Source organism: Pleurodeles waltl, chromosome 1_2, assembly GCF_031143425.1.
Source record: "Pleurodeles waltl isolate 20211129_DDA chromosome 1_2, aPleWal1.hap1.20221129, whole genome shotgun sequence".
NCBI lineage: Eukaryota > Metazoa > Chordata > Amphibia > Caudata > Salamandridae > Pleurodeles > Pleurodeles waltl.
This window is the reverse complement of record NC_090437.1, coordinates 93,554,925-93,568,109: the sequence shown is the minus strand read 5'-3', so window position 1 is coordinate 93,568,109 and position 13,185 is coordinate 93,554,925.

Below are 13,185 nucleotides of genomic sequence, written 5' to 3'. Positions count from 1 at the left end.
GGAAATCCATCGTTGTTGCATCGCTGGTGTTGGTCTTTCCTACAGAATTCCCCTATCACGACTTCTGTGCTCTTTGGGGAACTTAGGTGCACTTGGCACCCACTTTTCAGGGTCTTGGGGTGGGCTATTTTTCTAACCCTCGCTGTTTTCTTACAGTCCCAGCGACCCTCTACAAGGTCACATAGGTTTGGGGTCCATTTGTGGTTCGCATTCCACTTCTGGAGTGTATGGTTTGTGTTGCCCCCATCCCTATGTGCTCCCATTGCATTCTATTGTGACTATACATTGTGGTGGGATAAGTACTTTGCAACTACTTACCACTTTTGTCATTGTACTTTTCATAAGAGAAAAATATACAAAACAAGTTCAGTGTATGTACACCTAACCAAAAAGTTTTGCTTTTCTTCTCTCACTTCTTTTCTAAGTGCTGAAAAGTACCTCTAACAACTTTCAGAAAGTTCTTAAAAAGTTTTAAAAGTTTTTTTCCTGTTCTTTAAAAAGTTCTAAAAACGTTTTCTTTCTTTTTCTATCCCTTAAACACTTTCTATAATGTCTGGCACAGGCCAAACTGTGGATCTGTCCAAGACTGCTTATGGTCACCTTAGCTGGAAGGCAGCAAGGAGTCTCTGTGTAGAAAGAGGTTTAGGGGTAGGGAAGAATCCCTCTAGAGAACTGTTAGTTAACATGCTAGTTGAACAAGACAAGACTTTTGTTGGTACTTCTGGTGAGAAATTAGCTGATGGTTCCCACTCAGATTCTGGGGCACCCCTAGCAAAAGAGATGGGAGGGAATTTTTCCAACCTGCCCCTTAGCAAGCCACCTAGCATGGCTGGTACTGAGGTGAATTCACATCACAGTAATAGTGTTGTTTCTCATCACAGTAGAAGTATCACTTCTGTAGGCCAGAATGTTAGTGTGACATCTGTTAGGGCCAGGTCTCCTTCTGTTCATTCTCACCATTCTTCTGTTTCAAGACATGCCCTACCCACCCACCTTGATGACAGAGTGTTAGAAAGGGAGCTCAATAGATTGAGAGTGGAACAATCCAGGCTGAAGCTCAAGAAGCAACAGCTGGATTTAGATAGCCAGTCCTTAGAGATAGAAAGAGAAAGACAGAAATTGGGTTTAGAAACCCATGGTGGCAGCAGCAGTATTCCAAATAGTCATCCTGCAAAAGAGCATGATTCTAGGAATCTGCACAAGATAGTTCCCCCTTACAAGGAGGGGGATGACATTAACAAGTGGTTTGCTGCACTTGAGAGGGCCTGTGTTGTACAGGATGTCCCTCAAAGGCAGTGGGCTGCTATCCTATGGCTATCTTTCAGTGGAAAGGGTAGGGATAGGCTCCTTACTGTAAAGGAAAGTGAGGCCAATGATTTCAAAGTTCTTAAGAATGCACTCCTAGATGGTTATGGCTTAACCACTGAACAGTACAGGATGAAGTTCAGAGAAACCAAAAAGGAGTCTTCACAAGACTGGGTAGACTTTGTTGACCATTCAGTGAAGGCCTTGGAGGGGTGGTTACATGGCAGTAAAGTTTCTGACTATGAAAGCCTGTATAACTTAATCCTGAGAGAGCATATACTTAATAATTGTGTGTCTGATTTGTTACACCAGTACCTGGTAGACTCTGATCTGACCTCTCCCCAAGAATTGGGAAAGAAGGCAGACAAATGGGTCAGAACAAGGGTGAACAGAAAAGTTCATACAGGGGGTGACAAAGATGGCAAGAAGAAGGATGGTAAGTCTTCTGACAAGGGTGGGGACAAATCTAAAAATGAGTCTTCCTCAGGCCCACAAAAACACTCTGGTGGGGGTGGTGGGTCCAAATCCTCTTCAAATCAAAACAAAGAAAAGAAACCATGGTGCTATTTATGTAAAATAAAAGGCCATTAGACAACAGATCCCAGTTGTCCAAAGAAAAGCACCAAGCCTCCTACCACTACAACCCCTGCTGCTACACCTAGTGCCCCTAGTAATAGCAGTGGTGGTGGGAGCAAACCTACTAATAGCCAATCCAAGGGAGTAGCTGGGCTCACTTTTGGTAATTTAGTTGGGGTTGGTCTTGTTAGGGAGACCACAGAGGCTCTGTTAGTCTCTGAGGGGGCTATTGATTTAGCCACCTTGGTTGCTTGTCCCCTTAATATGGATAAGTACAAGCAACTACCCCTAATAAATGGTGTTGAGGTTCAGGCCTACAGGGACACAGGTGCCAGTGTTACCATGGTGATAGAGAAACTGGTCCACCCTGAACAACACCTACTTGGTCACCAGTACCAAGTAACCAATGCTCATAACAACACACTTAGCCACCCCATGGCTGTTGGGAATCTCAACTAGGGGGGGGGGGGTTACTGGTCCAAAGAAAGTTGTGGTTGCCTCAGATTTACCTGTAGACTGTCTACTAGGAAATTATTTAAAGACATCAGCTTGGTCAGATGTGGAGTTGGAGGCCCATGCAGCAATGCTGGGCATTCCAGGGCATATTTTTGCTTTAACCAGGGCTCAGGCCAAAAAGCAAAAAGGACAGGGTGACTTGGATCCTGGAAGAAAGGACCAAGTGCTCCCTAAAGCTAGGGTTAGTAGAAGTAAATCACTACCTACTATCCCTCCCTCTACAGTAGATTCTACTTCTGAGGAAGAAGAATTTCCATCCTGTGTAGAACCTACACCAGAGAAGCTGGAAGCAGACACCGCTGAGCTTTTGGGTGAAGGGGGGCCTGCCAGGGAGGACCTGAGTGTGGCACAGCATACCTGTCCCACACTAGAGGGTCTAAGGCAGCAAGCTGTCAAACAAGCAAATGGGGATGTCAGTGACTCTCACAGAGTTTACTGGGAGGACAACCTCTTGTACACTCAAGCAAGGGATCCAAAACCTGGAGCTGCCAGGAGATTGGTGATTCCTCAGGAGTACAGAAAGTTCCTCCTAACTCTAGCCCACGACATTCCCTTAGCTGGACATTTGGGGCAAATGAAAACTTGGGACAGGCTTGTCCCCTTGTTTCATTGGCCTAGAATGTCAGAGGACACAAAGGAATTTTGTAAGTCCTGTGAAACCTGTCAAGCCAGTGGCAAGACAGGTGGCACTCCAAAGGCACCCCTTATTCCACTGCCTGTGGTTGGGGTTCCCTTTGAAAGGGTAGGGGTTGACATAGTTGGCCCCCTTGACCCTCCTACTGCTTCAGGCAATAGGTTTATTTTGGTGGTAGTGGACCATGCCACCAGATATCCTGAAGCAATCCCTCTAAGGACCACTACAGCTCCTGCAGTGGCAAAGGCCCTCCTGGGAATCTTTTCCAGGGTGGGCTTCCCAAAAGAGGTGGTATCAGACAGAGGAAGCAATTTCATGTCTGCTTACTTAAAGGTCATGTGGAAGGAGTGTGGTGTTACATACAAGTTCACTACACCCTATCATCCACAAACAAATGGACTGGTCGAGAGATTTAACAAAACTCTCAAAGGCATGATTATGGGACTCCCTAAAAAACTCTGCAGGAGATGGGATATCCTGTTACCTTGCCTCCTTTTTGCTTACAGGGAGGTACCCCAAAAAGGAGTGGGCTTCAGCCCCTTTGAACTCCTATTTGGACACCCTGTGAGAGGTCCCCTAACACTTGTTAAGGAGGGTTGGGAACAACCTTGAAAAGCTCCAAAGCAAGACATAGTGGACTATGTACTTGGCCTCAGATCTAGGATGGCTGAGTACATGAAAAAGGCCAGTAAAAACCTTCAGGCCAGCCAAGAGCTCCAAGAGCTCCAAAAGCAATGGCATGACCAGAAGGCTGTTTTGGTTCAGTACCAACCAGGGCAGAAAGTGTGGGTCTTGGAGCCTGTGGCACCAAGAGCACTCCAAGACAAATGGAGTGGACCCCACATAATTGTTGAAAAGAAGGGTGAAGTCACCTACTTAGTTGACTTAGGCACTGCCAGGAGTCCCCTTAGGGTGCTCCATGTCAATCGCCTGAAACCCTACTATGACAGGGCTGATCTCACCCTGCTCATGGCAACAGATGAAGGACAGGAAGAAGAGAGTGACCCTCTCCCTGATCTCTTCTCTTCCACAGAACAAGATGCTCTAGTGGAAGGTGTAGTTTTTGCAGATTGTCTTACTGCTGAGCAGAAAGACCACTGCATAAATCTCCTGGGTCAGTTTTCTGAACTCTTCTCTACTGTGCCAGGCACCACTTCTTGGTGTGAGCACACTATAGATACTGGAGACAGCTTGCCTGTCAAAAGTAAGATCTATAGGCAGCCTGACCATGTCAGAGACTGCATAAAGCAAGAAGTACAGAAAATGCTTGAACTGGGAGTGGTTGAGCACTCTGAAAGTCCATGGGCCTCTCCTGTGGTACTTGTACCAAAACCTCATTCCAAGGATGGAAAAAAGGAAATACGGTTTTGTGTAGACTATAGAGGTCTCAACCAGGTAACCAAAACTGATGCTCACCCTATACCCAGGGCAGATGAGCTAATAGATACACTGGCATCTGCCAAGTATCTAAGCACTTTTGATTTGACTGCAGGGTATTGGCAGATCAAGTTATCATAAGATGCAAAAGCAAAAACTGCATTTTCAACCATTGGAGGCCGTTACCAATTCACAGTAATGCCTTTTGGATTGAAAAATGCACCTGCCACTTTTCAGCGGTTGGTGAATACAGTCCTGCAAGGGCTGGAAGCTTTTAGTGCTGCATATCTAGATGATATAGCTGTCTTTGGCTCCAGCTGGGATGATCACCTGGTCCACCTATGGAAAGTTTTGGAGGCCCTGCAAAAGGCAGGCCTCACTATCAAGGCTTCAAAGTGCCAGATAGGGCAGGGGAAAGTGATTTATCTGGGACACCTGGTAGGTGGAGAACAGATTGCACCACTTCAGGGGAAAATCCAAACTATTATAGATTGGTTCCCCCTACAACTCAGACCCAGGTGAGAGCCTTCTTAGGCCTCACTGGGTATTACAGGAGGTTCATAAAGAACTATGGCTCCATTGCAGCCCCTCTTAATGACCTCACATCCAAGAAAATGCCTAAAAAGGTATTGTGGACAGCTAGCTGTCAGAAAGCTTTTGAGGAGCTGAAGCAGGCCATGTGCTCTGCACCTGTCCTGAAAAGCCCCAGTTACTCCCAAAAATAAATTTTCCAAACTGATGCATCTGAATTAGGGGTAGGGGCAGTCTTATCACAACTTAATTCTGAGGGCCAGGATTAACCTGTTGCTTTTATCAGCAGGAGGTTGACCCCTAGAGAAAAGCGTTGGTCTGCCATAGAGAGGGAGGCCTTTGCTGTGGTCTGGGCACTGAAGAAGTTGAGGCCATACCTGTTTGGCACTCACTTCATTGTTCAGACAGACCACAAACCTCTACTTTGGCTAAAACAAATGAAAGGTGAAAACCCTAAATTATTGAGGTGGTCCATATCCCTACAGGGAATGGATTATACAGTGGAACATAGACCTGGGAGTACCCACTCCAATGCAGATGGACTCTCCAGATATTTCCACTTAGACAACGAAGACTCATCTGGTCATGGCTAGTCTTATTGTCCTTCGTTTGGGGGGGGGGTTGTGTAGGAAAGTACCATCTTGCCTGGCATGTTACCCCCATATTTCACTGTATATATGTTGTTTTAGTTGTATGTGTCACTGGGACCCTGCCAGCCAGGGCCCCAGTGCTCATAAGTGTGTCCTGTATGTGTTACCTGTGTTATGACTAACTGTCTCACTGATGCTCTGCTAATCAGAACCTCAGTGGTTATGCTCTCTCATTTCTTTCCAAATTGTCACTAACAGGCTAGTGACCAATTTTACCAATTTACATTGGCTTACTGGAACACCCTTATAATTCCCTAGTATATGGTACTGAAGTACCCAGGGTATTGGGGTTCCAGGAGATCCCTATGGGCTGCAGCATTTCTTTTGCCACCCATAGGGAGCTCTGACAATTCTTACACAGGCCTGCCACTGCAGCCTGAGTGAAATAACGTCCACGTTATTTCACAGCCATTTTACACTGCACTTAAGTAACTTATAAGTCACCTGTATGTCTAACCTTCACCTGGTAAAGGTTGGGTGCTAAGTTACTTAGTGTGTGGGCACCCTGGCACTAGCCAAGGTGCCCCCACATGGTTCAGGTCCAATTCCCCGGACTTTGTGAGTGCGGGGACACCATTACACGCGTGCACTACATATAGGTCACTACCTATGTGTAGCTTCACAATGGTAACTCCGAATATGGCCATGTAACATGTCTAAGATCATGGAATTGCCCCACCAATGCCATCCTGGTATTGGGGAGACAATCCCATGATTCCCCGGGTCTCTAGCACAGACCCGGGTACTGCCAAACTGCCTTTTCAGGGGTTTCACTGCAGCTGCTGCCAACCCCTCAGACAGGTTTCTGCCCTCCTGGGGTCCAGCCAGGCTTGGCCCAGGAAGGCAGAACAAAGGACTTCCTCAGAGAGAGGGTGTTACACCCTCTCCCTTTGGAAAAAGGTGTTAAGGCAGGGGAGGAGTAGCCTCCCCCAGCCTCTGGAAATGCTTTCATGGGCACAGATGGTGCCCATTTCTGCATAAGCCAGTCTACACCGGTTCAGGGACCCCTCAGCCCTGCTCTGGCGCGAAACTGGACAAAGGAAAGGGGAGTGACCACTCCCCTGACCTGCACCTCCCCTGGGAGGTGCCCAGAGCTCCTCCAGTGTGCTCCAGACCTCTGCCATCTTGGAAACAGAGGTGCTGCTGGCACACTGGACTGCTCTGAGTGGCCAGGGCCAGCGGTGACGTCAGAGACTCCTTCTGATAGGCTCCTTCAGGTGTTGCTAGCCTATCCTCTCTCCTAAGTAGCCAAACCCTCTCTTCTGGCTATTTAGGGTCTCTGCTTTGGGGAATTCTTTAGATAACGAATGCAAGAGCTCATCAGAGTTCCTCTGCATCTCTCTCTTCACCTTCTGCCAAGGAATCGACTGCTGACCGCGCTGGAAGCCTGCAAAACTGCAACAAAGTAGCAACGACGACTACTGCGACACTGTAACGCTGATCCAGCCGCCTTCTCGACTGTTTTCCTGGTGGTACATGCTGTGGGGGTAGTCTGCCTCCTCTCTGCACTAGAAGCTCTGAAGAAATCTCCCGTGGGTCGACGGAATCTTCCCCCTGCAACCGCAGGCACCAAAGAACTGCATCACCGGTCCTCTGGGTCTCCTCTCAGCACGACGAGCGAGGTCCCTTGAACTCAGCAACTCTGTCCAAGTGACTCCCACAGTCCAGTGACTCTTCAGTCCAAGTTTGGTGGAGGTAAGTCCTTGCCTCCCCACGCCAGACTGCATTGCTGAGAACCGCGTCTTTTGCAGCTACTCCGGCTCCTGTGCACTCCACGAAGATTTCCTTTGTGCACAGCCCAGCCTGGGACCACGGCACTCTAACCTGCATTGCACGACCTCCTGAGTTGTCCTCCGGCGACGTGGGACTCTCTTGTGCAACTTCGGGTGAGCACAGTTTCACTCCACTTCGTAGTGCCTGTTCCGGCACTTCTGCGGGTGCTGCCTGCTTCTGAGAGGGCTCCTTGTCTTGCTGGGCGCCCCCTCTGTCCCCTGACGCAATTGGTGACATCCTGGTCTCTCCTGGGCCACAGCAGCATCCAAAAACCCTAACTGCAAGCTTTGCAGCTAGTAAGGCTTGTTTGCGATCTTTCTGCAGGAAAACACTTCTGCACGACTCTTCACGACGTGGGACATCCATCCTCCAAAGGGGAAGTTTCTAGCCCTTGTCGTTCGTGCAGAATCCTCAGCTTCTACCATCCGGTGGCAGCTTCTTTGCATCCACAGCTGGCATTTCCTGGGCATCTGCCCACTCCCGACTTGATCGTGACTTTTGGACTTGGTCCCCTTGTTCCACAGGTACCCTCGTCTGGAAATCCATCGTTGTTGCATCGCTGGTGTTGGTCTTTCCTACAGAATTCCCCTATCACGACTTCTGTGCTCTTTGGGGAACTTAGGTGCACTTGGCACCCACTTTTCAGGGTCTTGGGGTGGGCTATTTTTCTAACCCTCGCTGTTTTCTTACAGTCCCAGCGACCCTCTACAAGGTCACATAGGTTTGGGGTCCATTCGTGGTTCGCATTCCACTTCTGGAGTATATGGTTTGTGTTGCCCCTATCCCTATGTGCTCACTTTGCATTCTATTGTGACTATACATTGTTTTCACTGTTTTCTATTACTATTACTGCATATTTTGGTAGTGTGTACATATATCTTGTGTATATTTGCTATCCTCATACTGAGGGTACTCACTGAGATACTTTTGGCATATTGTCATAAAAATAAAGTACCTTTATTTTTAGTATATCTGTGTATTGTGTTTTCTTATGATATTGTGCAAGTGACACTAGTGGTACTGCAGGAGCTTCACTCGTCTCCTAGTTCAGCCTAAGCTGCTCTGCTAAGCTACCTTTTCTATCAGCCTAAGCTGCTAGACACCCCTATACACGAATAAGGGATACCTGGGCCTGGTGCAAGGTGTAAGTACTCATTGGTACTCACTACAAGCCAGTCCAGCCTCCTACACCTGGGGAGTGCAAAGCCACAGTCTTTGAAGTGGATGTCAATCTCCACTGGTTCTGGAGGGGGCCTTGTGCCCAGAGTGCTTCATCCTGCCAAGGACAGAGGTAGTGGATGTCTTTCTCCACTGGTTCTGGAGTGGGCCTTGTGCCCAGAGTGCTTCATCCTGCTCGTGGCGGCCTCAGTAGCGTCAGAGCTCTTGGCGCTCATGCGCCTGCGGTGCTTTTGGCTGCGGTGTCCATGGCAGCGGTGCTTGTGGTGGCGATGTTTTTGGCAGCGGTGCCTTTGGCAGCGGTTCAGCTGCTGGCGATCCTGTCTGTGACAGTGTGGCTGCTGGCGGTCCTGTCTTGGGCAGCGGTTCAGCTGCTGGCGGTCCTGTCTGTGGCAGTATGGCTGCTGGCGGTCCTGTCTGGGGCAGCGGGGCTGCTGGCGGTCGGCTCCTGGGAAGCGGGGCTGATGGCGGTCTTCTACCGCCGTGCTGATCTTCCCAGACTTGCCATTTTTTTTGTGCCCCTTCCCCACCTTGGAAGGTGTGGCAGCTGACTCCACACTCCCACCTGTACCCCTGGGAGCGGCTTTGGTGGCTGGTGTCTTCCCCCTCTCCCGCCGGGCACTGGCCAACTTTTGATGCTTGACAGGTGGGGGACTGTCCGTGCTGTGGCTCCTTGCCACACTGGCTACCCTGCTGCCTGGTGCACTCCATAATCAGGTGACTACTGGCACCACTGGTCCCGCCGATGTTGTGGCTGAGGTGCTAGGTTGGGACCTGGAGAGTCGGGCCCTAGGAGACTGACGGGGTGGGGGAGGTAAGGGAAAGAGGTCAAGGGTGGCCAGGAAAAGTTTCTTAGGAACACTGGGACGGGTAGATGAAGGGGGTTTGGGAGTGGAGGAAGAGGTTGTGGTTGTAGGAGGTGTCCGTTTGCTGACTTTGGGTGAAGGTGCATGGGTTGGAGGCTGTTGTGAGGTGGATGGCTGTTGGGTGGGTGTGTGGCTGCGTTTGTGTACCTTGGGAGGTGGCCTCACAGACACACTGGGAGAGGACACGGGATGTGTGAATGGTAGGGGGGGTGGTAACTGCACGTGAGGGGGGTGTGGTGGTGGGTGTGCTGGTGATGGACGTAGTGGCTGAAGATGAAGTGCATGCAGGTATGAGTGGAGATGAGACTGGGAGAAAGGAGGGAGACGAGGAGGAGGGGGACGAGGTGGAAGCAGTGCATGTTGGTATGTCTGCATGTGTGTGATGCTTGCATGAGTGCCTGTGGGATGTGTGGTGCTTATGTTTGCCTGAGCTTCCTCTGTGTGTTGAGGTGTGTGCATGCTGGTCTGATGGTGTGCTTGGGATAGGCTGAGGTACAGGGGTGTGGGTCTGGGTGGAGGAAGTTGGAGGCGGGAGGATAGAGACAGGGACAATGGCTGCCATCAGTGCTGAGGCCAGAGTCTGAAAAGCTTTCTGAAGGGCTGCCTGACCAGAATGAATGCCCTCCAGGAATGCATTGGTTTGTTGCAACTGCCTCTCTACACCCTGGATGGCATTCAAAATGGTAGACTGCCCAACAGTGAGGGACCTGAGGAGGTCAGTGGCCTCCTCAATGAGGGCAGCAGGGGTGACTGGGGCAGTGGCTGAGGTGCCTGGGGCGAAGGAGATGCCCACCCTTCTGGGTGAGCGGGCACGGGGCAAAGGCTGAGGGGCTGCTGGGAGGGCGGTGCTGGTTGGGGGGGCGTGGGGGTTGTACCTGTAGATGCGGGGGCACAGATGGGCCCGCCCCCGCAAGGAAGCTCCCATCAGAGGACAAGTCTGTATCACTGGTGTCAGCTCCAGTCCCCGCCGTTGAGCTCCCCTCGCCCTCCGTCCCACTGGTGAAATCAGACTCCGAAGTGTCGCCCTCCAGGGCCATGTGGGATGCAGCTCCCTCCTCCTCCGGTGCCACTGCTCCTCTGCCTGATGATGCTAATGCACACAAGTACAGGGAGACCACAAAAAGGGGGGGGAGACAGAAGAAAGACATGTTGAGTGCATGTATTACCGCTACCGTTGGCTGACACGACAGACACAGAAGCCCCCTGCACTACGCCGCGCACTTGGGGTCCACTATTCAATCCCTGGGACATGGTCTACAAGGCTATGGCCGATATCTGCACACATGGATGTCACAGGAGCCTGACTAGGTGTAGTTGGCACTGTACCCAGGTGGGGTGGGGTGCCACAGGGTCTGCCTGAAAAAGGGGACTTAACTAGCAAACTCGCCCTGGCCTAGGAAAACCCACAGCCCACCTCCCCACTCAGACACCTCCACTGCGCGCTGAGTCAGCAGAATGAGAATGTACTCACCCCCTTGTTGCTGCTGTGATGCCCTCAAGCACCCATCCAGCTCCGGATACGCCACCGCCAGGATCCTGAACATCAGGGGGGTCATGGTGCGACGGGCACCCCTCCCACGTTGGGAGGCCATCCCCAGCTGGGCCTCCGCCGTCTTCTTGCTCCAGCGGCGAATGTCCTCCCATCTTTTCCGGCAGTGGGTGCTCCGTCTGTGGTAGACCCCCAGGGTCCGGACGTCCTTGGCGATGGCACGCCAAATTTCCTTCTTATGGTGGGCGTTGACCTACAGGAATTGTACAGGGGAAAAAGAGAAGTTATTACCAACCGTCACAGTCATTGGCCCGCATCCCTACCCTTACCATGTGGCACATGCACTAACCTTCGTTTCATGCACGCCTCATTCTTCCCACCCCCCATCTTTCATCCACACCACTCCACACAGGCATTGCCCATACAGCATGCTCCCAGTGTACTTACCTGTTTGTCTGGAGGACCGTAGAGTAGCGTGTACTGGGGTAGGACCCCTTCCACGAGTTTCTCCAACTCCTCCGTGGTGAAGGCAGGGGCCCTTTCCCCAGACTCACGAGCCATTGTCTCTTCCAGACTGAGGTCACAGCAGCACTTGCAGTGTAGGTCCTCTTCTGTCGAAGATCAGGTATCGAGTGATTGAACAGATAGAAAATGGCGGTCAGGTCCGCAGCGGTGCGTACCGTCACCGCCGGCGTACATCGTCATTGGCTCCTGGGACCCATAGGGTCCATTGTTAACCAATGCAGAATTGCGCTGCGGTGTTCGACCGCCTACCGCGACGGTGTACAACGCCAGTGCAGTTACCTCACATCCCATTGTCCCACTTTACAGGTCAGGCAGCCGACATTTCAGGGGCCCACATGGCTTTATTTTTAACTGTGTCACATGTACCTAGGCCTTGGCTCAACACTCATACAGGCAAATTTCAGTTTATGAATAGTTTTCTGAGTAAGCTGTGTTTACGCACCTCTGAGTTGGTTGACTCTGTGCTCGCTGTTGTCCTCCACAGGCACCATCCGCTGGGACATGTGAGGAGATGACGGCATCTTCCAGTGCACAGACTGCTGGTGGACCTGTCGACAATGGAGAAAAGACATGTAATCATCACTTACAGGCTTGATCGTGCCACAATCCTGGAACTGTGTGCCCAGTTGGAGCCAGACCTGATGTCAGCTATCCGCCATCCCACAGGAATCCCCCCCTCAAGTGCAGGTGCTGCCAGTACTCCATTTCCTTGCAAATGGGTCTTTTCAAACTACAGTGGCCATAGCATCAGGGATGTCCCAGCCTATGTTTTCCAACGTGTTGGCCAGAGTGTTGTCTGCCCTGCTGAAACACATGCAGAGCTACATCGTTTTCCCTCAGGTGGAGGATTTGCCAACAGTGAAAGGTGACTTCTATGCAATGGGACATATCCCCAACATCATAGGTGCCATTTATGGGACACATGTGGCCTTGATTTCACCCCCCCCCCCAGCAGGAGTGAACACGTGTACAGAAAGCGGAAGAGTTACCATTCGATGAATGTGCAGATGGTGTGTTTGGCAGACCAGTACATCTCCCATGTGAATGCCAAATTCCCTGGCTCAGTGCATGACGCTTACATCCTGCGGAACAGCAGCAACCCTTATGTGATGGGGCACTCCAGAGGCACCGTGTGTGGCTACTAGGTGAGCACCTGGAACCAAATCAGGGGGAATAGTTGTCTGGGGTTGTCCCTAATGGTTAGTGTGTGTCTAACAGTTGTCCCTCGCCATTTGCAGGTGACTCTGGTTACCCCAACCTGTCATGGCTACTGACCCCAGCGAGCAATCCCAGGACAAGGGCAGAGGAACGCTACAATGAGGCCCATGGGCGAACTAGGAGGATTATAGAGCGGACCTTCTGCCTCCTGAAGGTCAGGTTCCTGTGCATCCATATGACAGGTGGTTCTCTATTCTACTCCCCAAAGAAGGTGTGCCAGATCATCGTGGCCTGCTGTATGCTTCACAACTTGGCTTTGCGACGACAGGTGCCTTTTCTGCAGGAGGATGGTCCAGATGGCGGTGTTGTGGCAGCTGTGGAGCCTGTGGACAGTGAAGACGAGGAAGCAGAAGAAGAGGACATCGACAACAGGAACTCTGTGATCCTGCAATACTTCCAGTGAGACACAGGTAAGAAGACAAACCTGCCTACTACATGTACTTTAACACTACTACCTCCCTACTGTCTGTCCTTTTCACCCACTGTATGGTCACTGAGTTGTCACTTTCCCTTGCGATTTCACAGATGTGGGTCCCACTGTGTGACATC